Here is a 16,916-nt window from a genome sequence, read left to right as displayed (position 1 = left end):
ATATCGATATCCAAGTCTACCATAGAGAGAAGACTACATGAAAGTAAATACAGAGGGTGCACTGCAAGGTGCAAGCCACTCATAAATCTCAAGAATAGAAAGGCTAGATTGGACTTTGCTAAAGAACATCTAAAAAAGCCAGCACAGTTCTGGAAAAACATTCTTTGGACAGATGAAACCAAGATCAACCTCTACCAGAATGATGGCAGTAAAAAAGTATGGAGAAGACGTGGAACAGCTCATTATCCAAAGCATACCACATCATCTGTAAAACACAGTGGAGGCAGTGTGATGGCTTGGGTGTGCATGGCTGCCAGTGGCACTGGGACAGTTGTGTTTATTGATGATGTGACACAGGAGAGAAGCAGCCGAATGAATTCTGAGGTGTTCAGAGACATACTGTCTGCTCAAATCCAGCTAAATGCAGTCAAATTGATTGGGCGGTGTTTTATGATATAGATGGACAATGACCCAAAACATACAGCCAAAGCAACCTAGGAGTTTATTAAAGCAAAGAAGTGGAAAATTCTTGAATGGCCAAGTCAGTCACCTGATCTTAACCCAATTGAGCATGCATTTCACTTGTTGAAGACTAAACTTCAGACAGAAAGGCCCACAAACAAACAGCAACTGAAAGGCCTGGCAAAGCATTAAAAAGGAGGAAACCCAGCATCTGGTGATGTCCATGAGTTCAAGACTTCAGGCTGTCATTGCCAGCAAAGGGTTTTCAACCAACTATTAGAAATGAACATTTTATTTCCAGTTATTTAATTTGTCCAATTACTTTTAAGCCCCTGGAATGAAGGGATTGTGTTAAAAAATGCTTTAGTTGCCTCACATTTTTATGCAATCGTTTTGTTCACCCCACTGAATTAAAGCTGAAAGTCTACACTTCAACTGCATCTGAGTTGTTTCATTTAAAATTCATTGTGGTAATGTACAGAACCAAAATTACAAAAAAGTTGTCTCTGTCCAAATATTTATGGACCTAACTGTAGACAGACAGACAGACAGACAGATTGCAGAAACTTGAGAAATATACCAAGATTATAACAAACAACAACCTCCCTTAAACACACATGACAGTTACAAAAGGAAGAAAATGTATTGTAACAGTGTATTGCAGTAGATTGATGGAGCCCCAGCAGTGTTTCTTGGCACACATCTGCTGAATTCATTGTCTAGAAGTACTTAATGTTAGTGTGTTGGAGACAGGATCTGCAGCATTACTCATAATGGCTATCAGATTTGTCTTCCTTCTCTTTAGCTGGTTGAGAGTTCATCCTATAATTGAGTCTGCTTTACTAGCTTGTTGATTTGTTGGTGCTCCCCTGAAGGAGTGTTACTGGCCCAGTATACTACAGCATAAAAGTCCTATTAGTTAGTGTTATAGAACATGTAAGGAATGTCACTACCCACATTAAAGGAACACAGTTTTCTAAAGAAAAAGATTTTGCTCTGTCCTTTCTTATATAGTTCATCTTTGTTACTAATCAAGTTTCGCTTGTCATTGATCCACATCCATCCCCTGAATAGTTACTGGGCATAGACCCTAATTTGTGTGGCAAAAGTCAATAATCAGTTCCTTGGTTTTGCTGATGTTGAGTTGCAGACAATTTTTTGGCACCAAGAAGCAAAGTTCTCCACCTGACTCCTGTACTCTGTCTCGTCCCCCTTCTCAATAGACCCTATTAGTGTAGAATCATCTGCAAATTTCTGCAAATTACATCACCTATGTATGTATAGTCCAAGCTGTACAGGATAAATGGAAAAAGATACAGGGCCGTTCCTTGTGGTGCTCCAGTGTTGCTCCCATCAATATCACAGACAAAGTCCTTGAGTCTTACATACTCAATCTGATGGACATTCAGAGTTTCATTGTTTCTTTTATATCAGTGGCAAGTTGAATAGATTACATAATTTAAGGAAGCAGTACAATTTTGGTCAAGTTACAACAGTCTACTTATACCTCACAACACTCAAGGGCACTTCTAACATTTTTGCCTTCACTTGTTTGACACTATTGGCTCATCTCTAAGGTATTTACACCTACACAAACCACTAACCAGCAATAATTCAAAAGAAGAAGGTAGCACTATGAGCGATATCTTGCATATTTAAAATATGTGGTTGTGTTAAGTTTTATAAAGTGTGCTGGTTGAAAACACATCTTGCAATAGCTTTGTATTACACATTATAATTACTAGTGATTTATGTCTCTTATTAGGACAAACAATTACATACTAATGGACTAAAATTCCAGGTGTTAATGATAGTGTACTTCATACCTCTTTCTGACCACAACTGGTATGGCCAAAGGCTTAATTCCAGGGTGGAATCTCCTATTTGTGCTCCTTACATGCAGTTACAGCATAATAGCGATCAGTGTACCTTATCTTTTTTATCTAGTGTTTGACTATAACGAGACTTCTACACATTTAAAATGTGCCATCAATGCTTTGTACCATGCCATAGGTTTCAGGGCCCACCCAGAGAATAAATCAGTACAGTATAGGGCTAGGTCATTACAGTTTAAACCAGAAAGCTATCGTTTCTGTCTATATCTCAAAATTCCCTTGTGGCCTTGAGCAAGATATTGTTTTCCGGAATGTGAAAGAAATAAAATGTGTAAACAATTGTGCTGTTATCTGTTCTTGGAAAAGGTGACAAATTCAGGAAAAGGTGATTCACTAAAACACAAAAAACATGACTTATCTCAATCTCACCAGTTCCTGATCCCTAAATCCAATAGATTAACCTCTGTTGTGTTTTATTTCTGGGTGAAGTAATACCATATTGAAATAGTATATGGGATTCAAAGTTAAGGCGATTGTTATAAATTAAATGGAACTGGAACATTTTTGGGAATAAGAAATTGAGGAAAATAACACTCACTATCCCCAATGTCCATGAATACTCTACACTTATTGAAGGTATAATGTGCTTATTGAGATGTTACTCCATACATCATCCACTAAATCCATGCAATCCACTAAATCCAATTAAAATGATAAACAAAAATGCAATTTCCAAGAACTAATTTATTGTTGTAAGTTAGAAGAATCCAAATAAATCCCTTAAAATATAAAAGTACATCATGTAAAGAATTTACTAACTATTCTTCCTGATATATATCTTTACCTTTGAATTTGCATATAGTCAAGACTAAAGCATTGAAACAGCATCCTGCAGTTTAAAATATTTTTAAAAGTCATAAATAGCTCAACATGCTGTGAAATGCATACAGTTTTTTTCTATTAAGAACAGATGTCTCTCAGTTGTTACTCAGGAGAATGTTAACAAAAAAAGATCATAAGAATTCTCAAGTCTCTTAAGTTCTCCACTTTTTCTTTATGATAAGTTCACATTCACACAGTAAAGTATTGTTGATAATTGCCTATATATACATCTGGATTTTTAACCACGTGTATTAGATATTTTTAGCAAAGCAGTGATCACATCCTATTTGGTGTTCAGTACATGTTCTTAACTAGTCTTAGCCGCCCAATTCATTCAGACGTAGCTAACAGGGTCCTGAAGTTCTCATGTCCTTGTAATACAGACGCTTTCAGAATCTCTGGCCCAAGAAATGACTAGAGAGATCAAAAAAATACTGGAAATAGTTGGAAATGTCTAGTGCAGAATTTCTAGCATCACATGAGAAAAAAAAATATTTAAAAGACACACCTCTCCACTTCAAATCAATAAAGAAGAGATTCGGCCTTTGTAGCCACTGGAGGAATCCAACTCAGAATCTGAGAATGAATCTTCTGAATGTTCTTCTTGTCTAACAGAACACTGTTCTTGAGTAAAGCACTTGTTCTGAGTTCTGGATTCTTGTTGTATTAGTCTTGCTGTCTTGACCACCAAAGTCTTCTATTTACCCTAATTTCCTTTAAAATCTGAAATGTTGTGAGAGTAAGGTATTCAAAAATGAAGTTCAGTTTGAAGATTATTATGCATCACAGAAGAAGCAGCACTCCAGTTCTGTATGAGCTCTAACACATTGTAATTGTTTGTTCTGCAAAAAGACAGAGCAGATTTGTAATGATATGGACTGGGAGAAGACACATGGTAAAAAGTGCCAATTTCATAACCTGGAAGTCAAGAAAATCTTTCAAAAATCCTAAATATTGAGCCAAAAGTAAAAAAATCTTTAAGAAAAATATTTTAATGCAAGAATTACACTAAATAATAGAATACACTCACAATATCCAGATCCAGATCCTGAAAAATTAAGGGATACTCGCACTGACCTTTATATGTTTACTCCGGTAATGTCATATGCAGCTCTGCAAATGCTTTCTAGATAAAACCATCATGGGAACCTCAACGTTATATGATAGAATACGGTAGTATATGTCCCCTAAAATAAAATGAAAAAACAATAAAACAATCATAAATTTTCTTAAGAAGCTTCTAACAAAGAAATATATAAAGAACATATTTCCTGAGGTAAAGAAAACCCTAAAAAGATGAATACACTATCTAAGTAATATGTAGAACATTCCAAGGAATTAATGAAAACAGTAAAGGAGTAACTCACACCAGAAGCATACCTGACACTTGGGCAGTGGTGTTTAAATCCAACTTAGGAAATGAACCAAAAGAGCTAGAAGAATGAGATTTCTGAAGTATCCAACTTAAGTTGTATGTTGCTATGGGCTTGTAGCCTAACAGATAAGGTTCAAATGGCTAAAGTGAAGTGAGGGACTGCCTCAGATAAAATGTAATGTCAGTAGGTCATTTTCTAAACCAATTTGTCCTGAACAGGGCTAAATGGTGCTCAAATTCAGAGATAGATTTAAGATTCTAAAGCTTTGAAAATGAATTGCTTGAGAAACTAATACGATCATACTAGAGTCTTTCATTTATTTAAATAACAAAAGTCAAATGCTTTCTAAGCATGTGGTTCAATGTTAAATAAGGTGGCTACAATGATATTGTATGTAAATGCCCCTTAGATCCCTTTAACAGTATGTGATTTAATGACACCACTAACCAACAATTAAACAACACTAAGAAAAGAAGAATAAGAACAAAAAATAATGCAAAAAGAAACAACAGTGTATTATGATTTTCTACTAAATTGTGACAAATTGCACAAGTAATATTCATGCAGGACTATAGATGGTATCAGGGCCCCAGTGGATTATTACAACTTATCAGTCTGGAGAGCACACAGCCAAGGAACTATCCTGTGTTCCTGGCCATTTAAATCTAAACTGGTTGGCATAAGAATCAGGTGACACCAGAAATAATCCCACCAACAATATGTCTGCCACAGCCTAGGAAACTTGAACATGGAAGTCTTGCATACCTCACCAGAAAAAATAAAACTCAGCTGGGAAAGGACTGGAGAGAGCAAGTGAGAGAATGACGGAGAATTAATGGAGGAGAGCATGGAGGAGAACAATACTGTTTTGTTATGAATTCTGGTCCCTGTTATAACCGACAGAATGTTTTGATATTTTGTCTAGGATTCAGTGGGTATGCTGCCTTAAAGGGACTCGTAACTGTGGAGGGAACTTTGCATGGGTGTATACAGAACTGAAATCCACCAATAGTAATGTAGAGGAGAGTTGAGATGAAAGGTACAATTTGTATGTCCACAGAAATAAATAACCTGTCCCCAGCGCTTTGTTCAGTTACGTAATCTGTACTTAATCTGCTGAATTTCCTACACATTATTTTTTGGGGTGGTAATGTAAATCCATGCATCTCATTTCAAACTGCTGTACAATATAAGAGCACTAGTTTTAATTATTGTAAAATATTATCATTATATTTATTTTAAAGGATTGAAGAATAGTTCTACTGAGAATTTTTCAAGAGTCAATATTAAGAATATATATTTCAAATGTAGAAATAAACTTTCTACTGCTGCTTGTACACATGCTTCTTAAAGCACTTCAGTTGTTCTGTAATTAAAAGAATAGAACCTATTCCAATGTGCTTACTTATTTGGAACTCAACAGTTATATGATTAAATGGCAAAAGTAGTTAATGGTGTTGTCAGGTAATTACAAGACTTATTCCTGCATAGGTAATACAACCTGACAAACCTTGATGTCTTATTAGCAAGCTGCTTCGAATAACATGAGAGAAACTGACAATGCTAAAGTCCAGCTGCGATCGAGTCGAAGTTCAGTCAAACAGACATGATCTATTTAGACTTGTAAGATTTTCAAGTGGTAAATTAATCTGCAAATATTCCATTAAACCTTTATTCCATCTATAACATTTACTGTATGTGACCATATAAATCTACAGTATCTATTAAGCTGTTCTGCTGCTATACCTGACTGCATTATTAAACCTGTTTATGTATAACCAGTTTTTAGTGATCTTAGAACACGCCACTGTAATGTATGACAACTGATACTCTATCAAATAAACTGCAGTCTATAGATTTACTGTAAACACTGAGGTTTGTGATATTTCACAACTCAATGATGGCAACAGAAACCCTGGAAAATAATGCAAAATAATAATATGCAAAAAAAATTAAAAATGAAATGCAACAACTTTCTGGGTAAAGAAATTTTAAACAAAAAGATCTATCTTTAATTAAGCATAAGGTTTGAAACAAGAAGAATACTGTATAGGATGTAAATGTAGGGTAAATAAAATAATTTCAAAATAGTATAATAAAGGAAGTGAAAACTAGCTTACAAGGTATAGTGAAGATTCATTCAGTACTACTGAAAAAGTTGATGCACAAAGCTCAAGAAATGTACAAAGAAGAATAATTAAAAACTAGAAAATTACAAGCAGCTTCAGGTAGTGTGCCCACTTACTTAACTACCTGGATTTAAAGTATGATTGCACAAACATTTACTTACAGTGTCCTTACATACACATTTGAGTGCTACAAAAAGTTTACGTAGTTAGTTTGTAAAAAGAGGAGATACTTAAATCAAGCAGTGACTCCTTTCAGTAATCGCTCCAACCTTCTGCAACATTTAACTGGATTAAGCAGGTTTGAGAATATTATTATGTTATATTAGGATTGATCTCAGATATACCTCTGCATTCCTGACTGGTTGAACACATACTGGTTTTGCTAATATGTTTTTTTTCAATTTACTTTTTAACCCCTTTAAATATTGATGTTGCCTTTTCCACGTAACCTGTAAATCAGGATCTTTAATGGAATTAATTGTTAGCTCTCAACAGTCAAACATATAAGGTAGGTGTTTTACATATTTATGCTTATTGTATAAATAATATTTATCAGAAGATCAATACTAAACCAGGAGAAGCTGACAATAAGAGGTCTTCAGTGTTATTTCGCATACTGAGACCATTTCAGTATTCCTGATGCTTGCTTGTAGATCATTTGAAAGTCTGGGGTCTTGTTCTTCACTGTCTATGCTACTATTGTTTATTCTCAAAGTAAATTCAATTTATGGTTACACTATGTGCGCTAGTGTATAAGTTTTAATAAATTCAGCAAGGTAAAGAGAAAGTAACCCTTCACTTTTTCATAAGTAAGGGAAATTTTGAAATTGCATTTGAACATAGTTTGTAGGAACTAAGCAAAGGAAATGATGGGAGGTTTTAGAATCGGCTAGCAGATTCATATATGTATGTCTGCTTCCTCACTAGTCCCAGTACTGTTGATCTGGAAAAAAATATGTGACCAGTAGCTAACTCAGTCTACCTGTTCCCCCCTGTGACCCACTTTTGAAAGGGGCTCCAAAGGACTCTTGAGTTGTCTCAGGAGACAAGAGTGGAAGAAGAAGATTGATTATTTAGGAGACCAGCGATGTCTTTGCACACCTTATACCTACCTCAATTCAAACTGCAATAAACGGTTCTTTCCCACCTTAGACCCAACTTCTTTTTGTGTTCCTATTTTATACTACCTTAACTTTGTTTTGTTTATAGGTGAGTATGATTAGTGTTATAGACTTATTAATGAAACATAATATTATTTATGTCAGCATATGCGGCTATAAAAAGGGAAAAAATCACCTGCCTGAAAGTTCATGATAATGTAAAAATCAAGCCTGTTCCATAAACTCCTGTGCATCAAAGGCAGGTCTTTAAGTCCAGAAGCATAATATGTGTAACATTTACAAATGCACAATTAACAGCTTAGTTAAAGCAATTTTTTATTGTGATTAGAATGAACATAAGACCAATAATACTGGAATAGTCACAGTAGTCTCTGTACAAAGAAGCAAAGAAAGAAAAGCTTGAGACTGAAGTATACCCTAATTCTTAAGAATATTATAGCCTGGCGTCAGATACTTAAAAAGTTTCAGAAACAATTAGCACTAATAAATCTAAATATATCTTTGAGGGTTTTTTATTAAGGATGTAAATTTTGAGGGAAACATTTTAAGCTTTATCTTAAAGATAAAAAATAAAATTAAGAAACTAAATAAGTGATATGAAACAATATTTGATCTGCATACTGTGTTGATCTCCATTTCTGTTAAAACTAGAAGTAGTCTGCTCTATCAGCAATCTTAAATTTTCCGGTTTGTTTTAATTGTGGAATCTTAACGAGAGTGAAGGGCTTTTCTGTACTCTGATGGCAGAAGTCCAAGCAGAACTGTAACACCAGTATCAGTTAACTATGGTTAATATCTGTGAAGTCTCATTGCCTCTGATTTTTAATTAAGATTAAGGTCATCTAAATAAAACAGCATTGTGTATGACAGCCAATATGTATTTAGGTAAAGGTTACACTGAAAAAGGAATTTTTTTAGCTCATTTAACAAAAGTTGGTTATGTGACGAAAGCAAGGAAAAAAGAAAATAAAACATAAAAAGCAACTTATTCACTTTTGATTTTTTTTTCTACCAAAGAATAAAGAGAATTAACGTAATGGTTTGTTTAATTACCACAAAGCGTAAACTCAGCATTTTTCTAACATAATTGGTATCTCATAATTTGCATACACACAAAAAATACACATTATAATGTGTCATACGTGCTACCTGGGGAATGTTCTGCAAAGGGAAACAAAGGGGGAAGATAAAGGGTGACACGCCGACATTAACACAGTTTGCATTTGTGCCTTTAGAATGGAATAGAACCACCTGGAAGGTCACCTGGGGTCACTTCTGCTTAAGCACTACAAGCTCTGCCACTTCCTTCCAGCCAACTACTGTATTTAAAAAAACTCTATAGTTATAATACAACTGGGGATTTTCAATTGCTTGTATTTATTTCTTGCTTAATTGTTACTGTTTTCATTTTTGACTTGTCATGTTTTGAATAGCTCAGATTAGATTTGATTAACTTTACTACTATTTTTTTTATTTTTGTAAGATTTGTTTATTATGTGTTATTTATAGTCTGTTCATTCCTTTTGTTCTGTTGGTGATACCAAAGGAGGCGGGACCACCCTGACATCAACACTCCTGTGACCCCCCTCTGGCCATTTAAGAGAGAGGTGAATTTATGTACATATTTTTTTGATTTCTGGTTGATGGGCTTTTTTGCTTTTCTTATTGGTTTTGAGACTTCTTCACCTAGGATTGTCTTTTAGGCAAATTCCTTTCTGCTTTTTTTTAACTGTTTGCCTTATTTTCCTACTTTTGTTTATAAATGTTAATTTATAAATATTTCTCATTTTAACTTGTCTCCACAAGCTGGAGTTTTACGGTTCTGTCTCTCTCTTGTGAAATATTTTAATAGGAATTCCTTACATTTTTGAACATTTAAAGCAAGCTCCTCATTTTTAGGACCAGCGGGTGGTAGTTAGGGACTGACTGTATGTAGGGTAAGCATCTTCTGGCCAGACCAGAGAAGGAACTGGTCTGATTATAGGGTTAATTTTGGTGGCCTCAACACTTTCCAGCTCAAAACAACTGTCATCCATCAGAGTTCATTTGGTAACCCGCTATTAAAAGGAAAGGAGCTGCATCATAGAAAAGTATTATTTTGATGCTCATCAAAGCTGCAGAGTTGACAACAATCATTGACATCTTTTCATGCCTATTTCATAAAAATTGTCAACTAGGACATTAAATGGTATATATCCTGAAACCCCAACATTTTTTAATTTGGAAATGCTACTGATCAGTTCTTAAACAGATACAATACATACACCATTCTTCTCGAAATTCTCCTTTGCAAATCCTCTCATGCTCTGTCTGGTTGAATGGAGACCATCAGAAGATAGCTATTTTCAGGTTTTTCCAGAGATGTTTGATTAGCTGGGACTGTAGCTGGGCCACTGAAGGACATTTACAGAGTTGTTCATATGTAGTTTTTGCTTTGTGTTTATGGTCATTGACCTGTTGGAAGATGAACCTTCTGCCCAGTTGGAGGTCTAGAGCACTCATTCATTATGCATACCTCTGTACTTTGCTAAATTCAGATTTACCTCAACCTTGACTAGTCTCCCAGTTCCTGTCACTGAAAAATAAATCCCACAACATGATGCTGCCCATCATCAGGTTTCACCATTAGAATGGAATTGTTCAGGTGATGAGTGCTGCCTGGTTTCCTCCAATGAAGCTTAGTTTGAGGCCAAACTGTTTAATCTTGATCTCATCAGACCAGAGAGTCTAAGAGTCCTTTATGTGTATTTCCCTAAGGAGCGGCTTCCATCTGGCCATTCTGCCATAAAACCCGATCAGTGAAGTGTTGCAGTTGATGGGTGTTCATCTAGAAGTTCTTCCATCTCCACAAAAGTTCTCTGGAGCTCAGGTTCTTAGTTACCTCTCTTTTCATGACCATTCTTCCTTGATTGTTCTAGAAAGAGTCTTGGTTGTTTGAATCTTCTTCCATTTAAGAATTAAGGAGGCAATTGTGCTCTTGGTAATCTTCTATGCAGCTTTTTTTCTTGTCATCCCTGCATCTGCTGTATATATGGCATCTGGAAAGTTGACGATTCAAGTTCTGTTACTGCCAGCAGGGATCCTACTCCATTGGGCCCTTAAGCAAGACTCTTAACCTGAAAATTGAACAGTGGCTGACCCTGCGCTGTGACCTCCAAAGACAGTTTCCATTCAGGGATTAATAAAGTACATGAAGTCAAAAAAAAAAAAATCTGTGCCTTAACACAATCCTGTCTCTAAGCTCTGCAGGCAATTCCTTTGACCTCATGGCTTGGTTTTTTCTCTGATACACATTGTTAACTATGGGACCTTATATATACAGGTGTGTGCCTTTCCTAATCATGTCCATTGATTTAAATTGACCACAGGAGATTTACAAAACAACAAACATCTCATCTCAGTGGTGATTAATAGAGTGGTATGCAACCTGAAACAAATTTTGAGTGACTTGTGTCAATGTGATATTTCAGTTTTTTACTTCTATTAGTTTGGAAAAAAAAATCGAAAACCTATTTTCACTCTATGATTCTGGGGTGTTGAATGTTTCTTGATGAGACAAAAGTGAATTTAAATGATTTTAGCATAAGACTACAATATAACAAAATGTAAAAAAGCAAAGGGCTGAATACTTTCTGAAAGCACTGTATTACAGTATACTGTATTAGCTCCTGACTATAAAGGATAAGAATGAAAGTTATTGGATGAAACTATTTTAAATAGAATGTTGATGGGAAAAAGTACACAACCCATAATATCTTCTAGAATAACAAATCTGGAGACCTGGCCTCAATTTGTGTACCAATGTAGTGATAGGTTACTCCAATAGGAGCTGATGAACATGTCTAAAAATTTAGTGGCTTAGTGATAGGTTACTCCAATAGGAGTTGATGAACATGTCTAAAAATTTAGTGGCTATGTAAAAAGGCCCAAAATTAAATGTTTTGACTTTACAAAGCAGCACATGCCCAAAAGAACATCCCAAACTAGCATTAAGAATAAGCCCCTTTTCACAAACAATATTAAATTAAAAAGATCAAACCTCATTATGTAATGTAGATTCAATTAATGCTCCTAACAGAGAAGATTTCTAGTGCTGCCACCAATGGTACTGAATCTGTGGACACACATCTTTTGTAAAGTGTTTCGTAACTGTGACTGTTCTCTATTCACCCTTTTTGTTGTTTTTTTTTTGGTGTTAGCAAAAAGGTGTCAATATAGAATATTATTGGCTTTTTGACAAGAGTACATTTGTAAAAATAACATCTAACAAGTGCAGGCACCTTGATTACTTGTTTTAGTGGCACTGCCAAGCTGGGTTTGATCGGCATCAAACACAGTATTGCTAATTTACCTCAGACCTTGCTTGCACACAGAGGATGAGAGTTGAACAATATGTTCTTCATTACTTTTACGGGTAGAAATATGATGTCATTAGCTTTTTCCACTGATGTATCATTTTCTCCTGTCTTTCTTTTTAATTAGACTTGTCCAGCGAAATAAGAAGTGACAGCTTGTTGACATGTTTTTCTATACAGCAGAAGGTTGCTAGGCTCTTACTAAAGTAATTAATTTAATTCTTGGCTTTTGATGGGTGTGAAGTCAACTTCTGTTTGGCAGCATTGAATTTCAGCAAGCCTTTAAAATTTGCTAAAAATGTGAAAGTGCTTTATTCTTAAATTGTTTAATGTATAACTTTAAAAACCACAGCTAAGCAACAAAAAAATAGAAAATGGTCACATCCTCCACTATGTCAGGAAGGCACAATGCACTGTGAGACACAGGAAATGTCATTCTGCTACAGTATTTTTAATCTTTTGTTGTATACTCCCTAGAATATATTTTGTCTTCAACACAATATTCTTCCCCTGTGTAGAAATGCATTCTTGTCAAATGTATTTTTAAATAAGTTAAAGCCAAAGGTTATTGTTCACTATCCCCATTAAAATGGATGTTTGTTTCATTTTTTTCTGGTGGGATTTAATAGAAACAGATGTGAAACAATTTCAGTTAAATAAGGTCCCATGAGTATGGAAAACAAAAAAATGTTTTAAGAACGAAAAATGGAAATAGCAGTAACTATTAAATCTCATTTTAATCTTGAACAACCTCGAAAGTGCACTTCATTATAATGTAGTGCACATTTCATTCTAGATTTGTACATATTCATAACTTGTAATAATGTTAAATCTTTCTAATGTAATATGAAAGGTGAATCTCTCTTTATATTGTGTGCTGAACCACTGGCCCCCCTTTTCATATAATCATGAAATCTTTTTACTAATGTGTATTCATCACAGAGGCAGACATAGTGTCACAGTAGTTAGGACTACCACCCAGAGTTCCATGACACCAAGTCTGAATCCTAGCTTGGTCTCTAGCTTGTGTCCTCACCACTTCTGTGTGTGTTTTTACTTCAGTTTACCGTCCACATGTTTCAGATTAATAGGAAATTAAAATTGTCCAGTAAGAACAAATGTGCATGTGTGTAAGTGAGTGTGCCTCACGATGGGCTGACATGCTCCCCAGCACAGGTTCTTACGTTACACAATCTTTATTTTATTGTAACATTTATGTCTCTATAGAAGACACATTATGAATTATATTTCTTGTGACCAAGCTATTTTTCAGTTAAGCATATTTGTGAAAATTTTGAACAAACAGTAATAAACAATTCTCATCATATTAAAGAGTATCCACCCTGAGGTGGACTGGTGCCCTGTCCAGGGTTTGTTCCTGCCTTGCACCTTAAGCTAGCTGGGACAGGCTCCAGCACCCCCCATGGCCTTGTTCAGGACTAAGCTAAAAGGGCAAACTGACTGCATATGAAACACATGTTAGGACACAGCATCAAAATGACAAGAATTTTCAATAATCACTTGCTATGCATTCTTTTAAAGTCATTTCAAAGCATTTTCGGATTATGTTAACCTTGTTCCTGAATATCTTTCCTGCACCAGTGACCATAATAAAGTGAATTTTTCTTCCCAGCTTCAGATTGAACATTTACTACTATAAAGCACATTGAACTTTGAGACTTTCATTTGTGATAAACCTGAGTAGACATGTAGACCCAAGGCTGCCAGAAGCCGGAAGAGCACTAACTTACCAAAGGACAGGCAGGCACAATATAAGAACCATCGAAAAAGAAGACTATGGAATGAAATTAAGAGAACACTTGAGCTGGCATGTGTGGACTGGTGCCAACATTAGTCAGTAGAAGCAGTTCATGGGTAGGCACCCAGAAAGAAATGATTCCCTGGTAAAGCACAGAGATGACACATGCATTATTGCTGACTGCAAGGAAGACTAACTAAATGGTAGCTTGTAGTTTCTATATGTGGGCATTGGAGGCCTGCTTTTGTTAAACCGGGATCAACACATTAGAGCCCATTGGAGGGCACTTTGTGCTAGTGAGTCCAGCTCTTTTAGGTCAGATACAATACTTCTGAAAGCATGAAAATTATGCCATTTTGGGGCTTAACAACTTCTCCCCAGCAAAAGAGGAAGAGTTTTGAACTGAAGGGTGAGCTCATTAGTGACCTCCCTAAGCACCCCTACATCAAATTAATGATTGCTGAGTATACAATTAACACAAATTCCAAAACATTAGCATATGATCAACAAAAGCTGTTATGACTTTAGGGTTACCATCTGATTTTGGATCCAGTGCTGACCAATGTGGTCAATTTCTTGAGTGTTAAGACTGAACAAAGCGGCTAAGTTAGCATTGTCGGCACTGGTAAATTGTGATGGACTACTGACATTGCTGGCTTCATCACCTGTTGCATATTTATCTCTCTCTGTTATAGTTTTCATCTGTGTTCATCACTGTTTTAAGGGAGACACTGGCCTAAAAGATTAAGGGGTTTGTATTGACACAACATTTGCATCTAAGCAATTTGCAGAACAGATTAAAATGACAAATAAAATATTAAGTTATATTGAAAAAAGTGTTGAATATAAATCAAGGGATGTTATGCTCAGACTGTTTAACGCACTAGTGAAGAACTGAGTGCAATTCTGGCAACCTCGCAACAAGAAAGACACAGCAGCACTTAAAGCTGTGTAGAGGAGAGCAACCAAGTGCATCCCAGGACTTAAGAACATGACAAACTCTGACAGACACAGAGAATTAAACCTGCTTAGTCTCAAGACTGTGTGGGGACCTTATCCAGGTTTTCTAAATACTCAAAGCATTGTTAATGTAGATCCAGCAGAATTGTTACAACTTAACAGTGAATCACATACTGGAGGACACCAGTGGAAATTAATGTTTGTCAAATTCTTATGTTCTTATGTAATCAATACAGTGTTACATATGGCAAGAAGATTTATGGAATTTAAATATTTAAAATGTAAATTTTGATTATAGAAATATATTTTTTTTCAATTTTCTGCAAAAAAAAATGCTGCCAAGGTATTATAGGCATTGGTTGCAAGTGCCTTCTGGTATCATTCAGTTGAAAATCTCCACCATACATTTTAGTTATGATGTCATTGAGGTTATTCAATAAGTTTCCCTTATACAAGAACAACAGTATTAAGCCAATAAAAAACAAACAGTCTTATGCAAACAGTAAATGATATCCAGGTTCCCTATTAGAGGATAACACAGTCAATATGTTTTCTTCAGCGCAAAGAATAATAACAAGCTATTAAGGTGATGCCAGTAGTTACTGTTTAGCTCTCACCTCCTGAGTACAAACAGAATGGAATACAGACCAGTCAAGATAGCATCTGCAAAGGTAAAAGTACTAGAAATCCAAGAAATTCAAGTGCCCATTTAAAATACATAATAATCCACAGAAATCTAACATAGAATAAATAATAACGGCTCACAAAAATTCCAAAATAAGCCTAATGGATGATAATGGAGAGAAGTAATCTGAAAAAAGGCATAATAATAATATACTCCAATCTAGCCTTTCCAAATCCCAATGGATGGTTCAATTGGAAATTGGTTGTATGTTTCATTATTTAAAAAAAAACCCACTGAAACTTGAGGAATATAATGGTTTCTTTTTTGGTTTAAATGACTCCTGCAATTGAGAATTAAGGGTTATAGGCGGGTCAAATGTGATTGCTTGTACTCCCAATTTAATTGGCCAAAGGTCATCTGAAGATATTTGATGTTTGTGTAAGAAAATTATCACTTCCTGCTTTCTTAACCTGATGGACTGATGTGATTTTAGACGACTGTGTTACTTTCAAGAAAGAGTTCCATATGCAAAATGTAGTATATATTGTATAATTTATTTCTAAATGTACTTCACAAGTAAAAAGTGAAAAGTAAGGGGACATACTTTGATACAGCACTACAATGATGCAAAAACATATGAATGAAACTCTGCAGGATAATTATCTAGCTGCATTTCTGTGATGGCCATTTTTGTAGTGTTCTGTCTTGGAGGAAGCAAGAAAGAAAGACAGAGAAGATGTGTGAACTTTCAAATATCTATAGAGCACACTTCATTTTATTTGCATACACCTGCAATACATCTTGAAAAATCTGTGGGATTTTGTTGCCAAGAACACACACGCATTTGTTTTTCTCTTATTTACTGTTCATTGTAAGAATGGGTTTGTGCTGGCAGGATTGCTATAATTAAATAGTTGTTATTAGCTGATGTGTACATCAGTACATTTCTTTCTTTTTTTTTTTAGTTCAATGAATGCTGGCAATCAGGAATTATTAGATCGTTTTGTTCTAGTAAAAGCATTAAAATTAATTACAATTTTTCCAGCCATGCAATTTTTCTAGGGTCATCCCAGCCAGTGAACATATGTCATATTAGTAAGCAATTCCAAATAAAACCAACATTTTGCTATATTCTTAACTTTTGGCACAATTGTGCAATTTATATTAAAGACTGCATATGGAGAATATGGAGTGAGTTAATTTGTTTGAACGTTTCTTTATTACATCATTTCTTTATTTTGGGGAATAAATGGTATTTGCTGTACTTCAAAATGAATGATGTAACAATGTTAATATCTGTGTAATTATTCAGATCTTGTTAAAAAAAATGACCCATTGTGTTTGCTAAACTTGTAACCAAACACATTTTGGCAAACAAAAGCAATGTAACTAATTTTCATGTGATTATAAGA

This window comes from Erpetoichthys calabaricus, chromosome 7 (genome assembly GCF_900747795.2).
Source record: "Erpetoichthys calabaricus chromosome 7, fErpCal1.3, whole genome shotgun sequence".
Taxonomy (NCBI): domain Eukaryota; kingdom Metazoa; phylum Chordata; class Cladistia; order Polypteriformes; family Polypteridae; genus Erpetoichthys; species Erpetoichthys calabaricus.
This window is presented reverse-complemented; position numbering follows the sequence as displayed.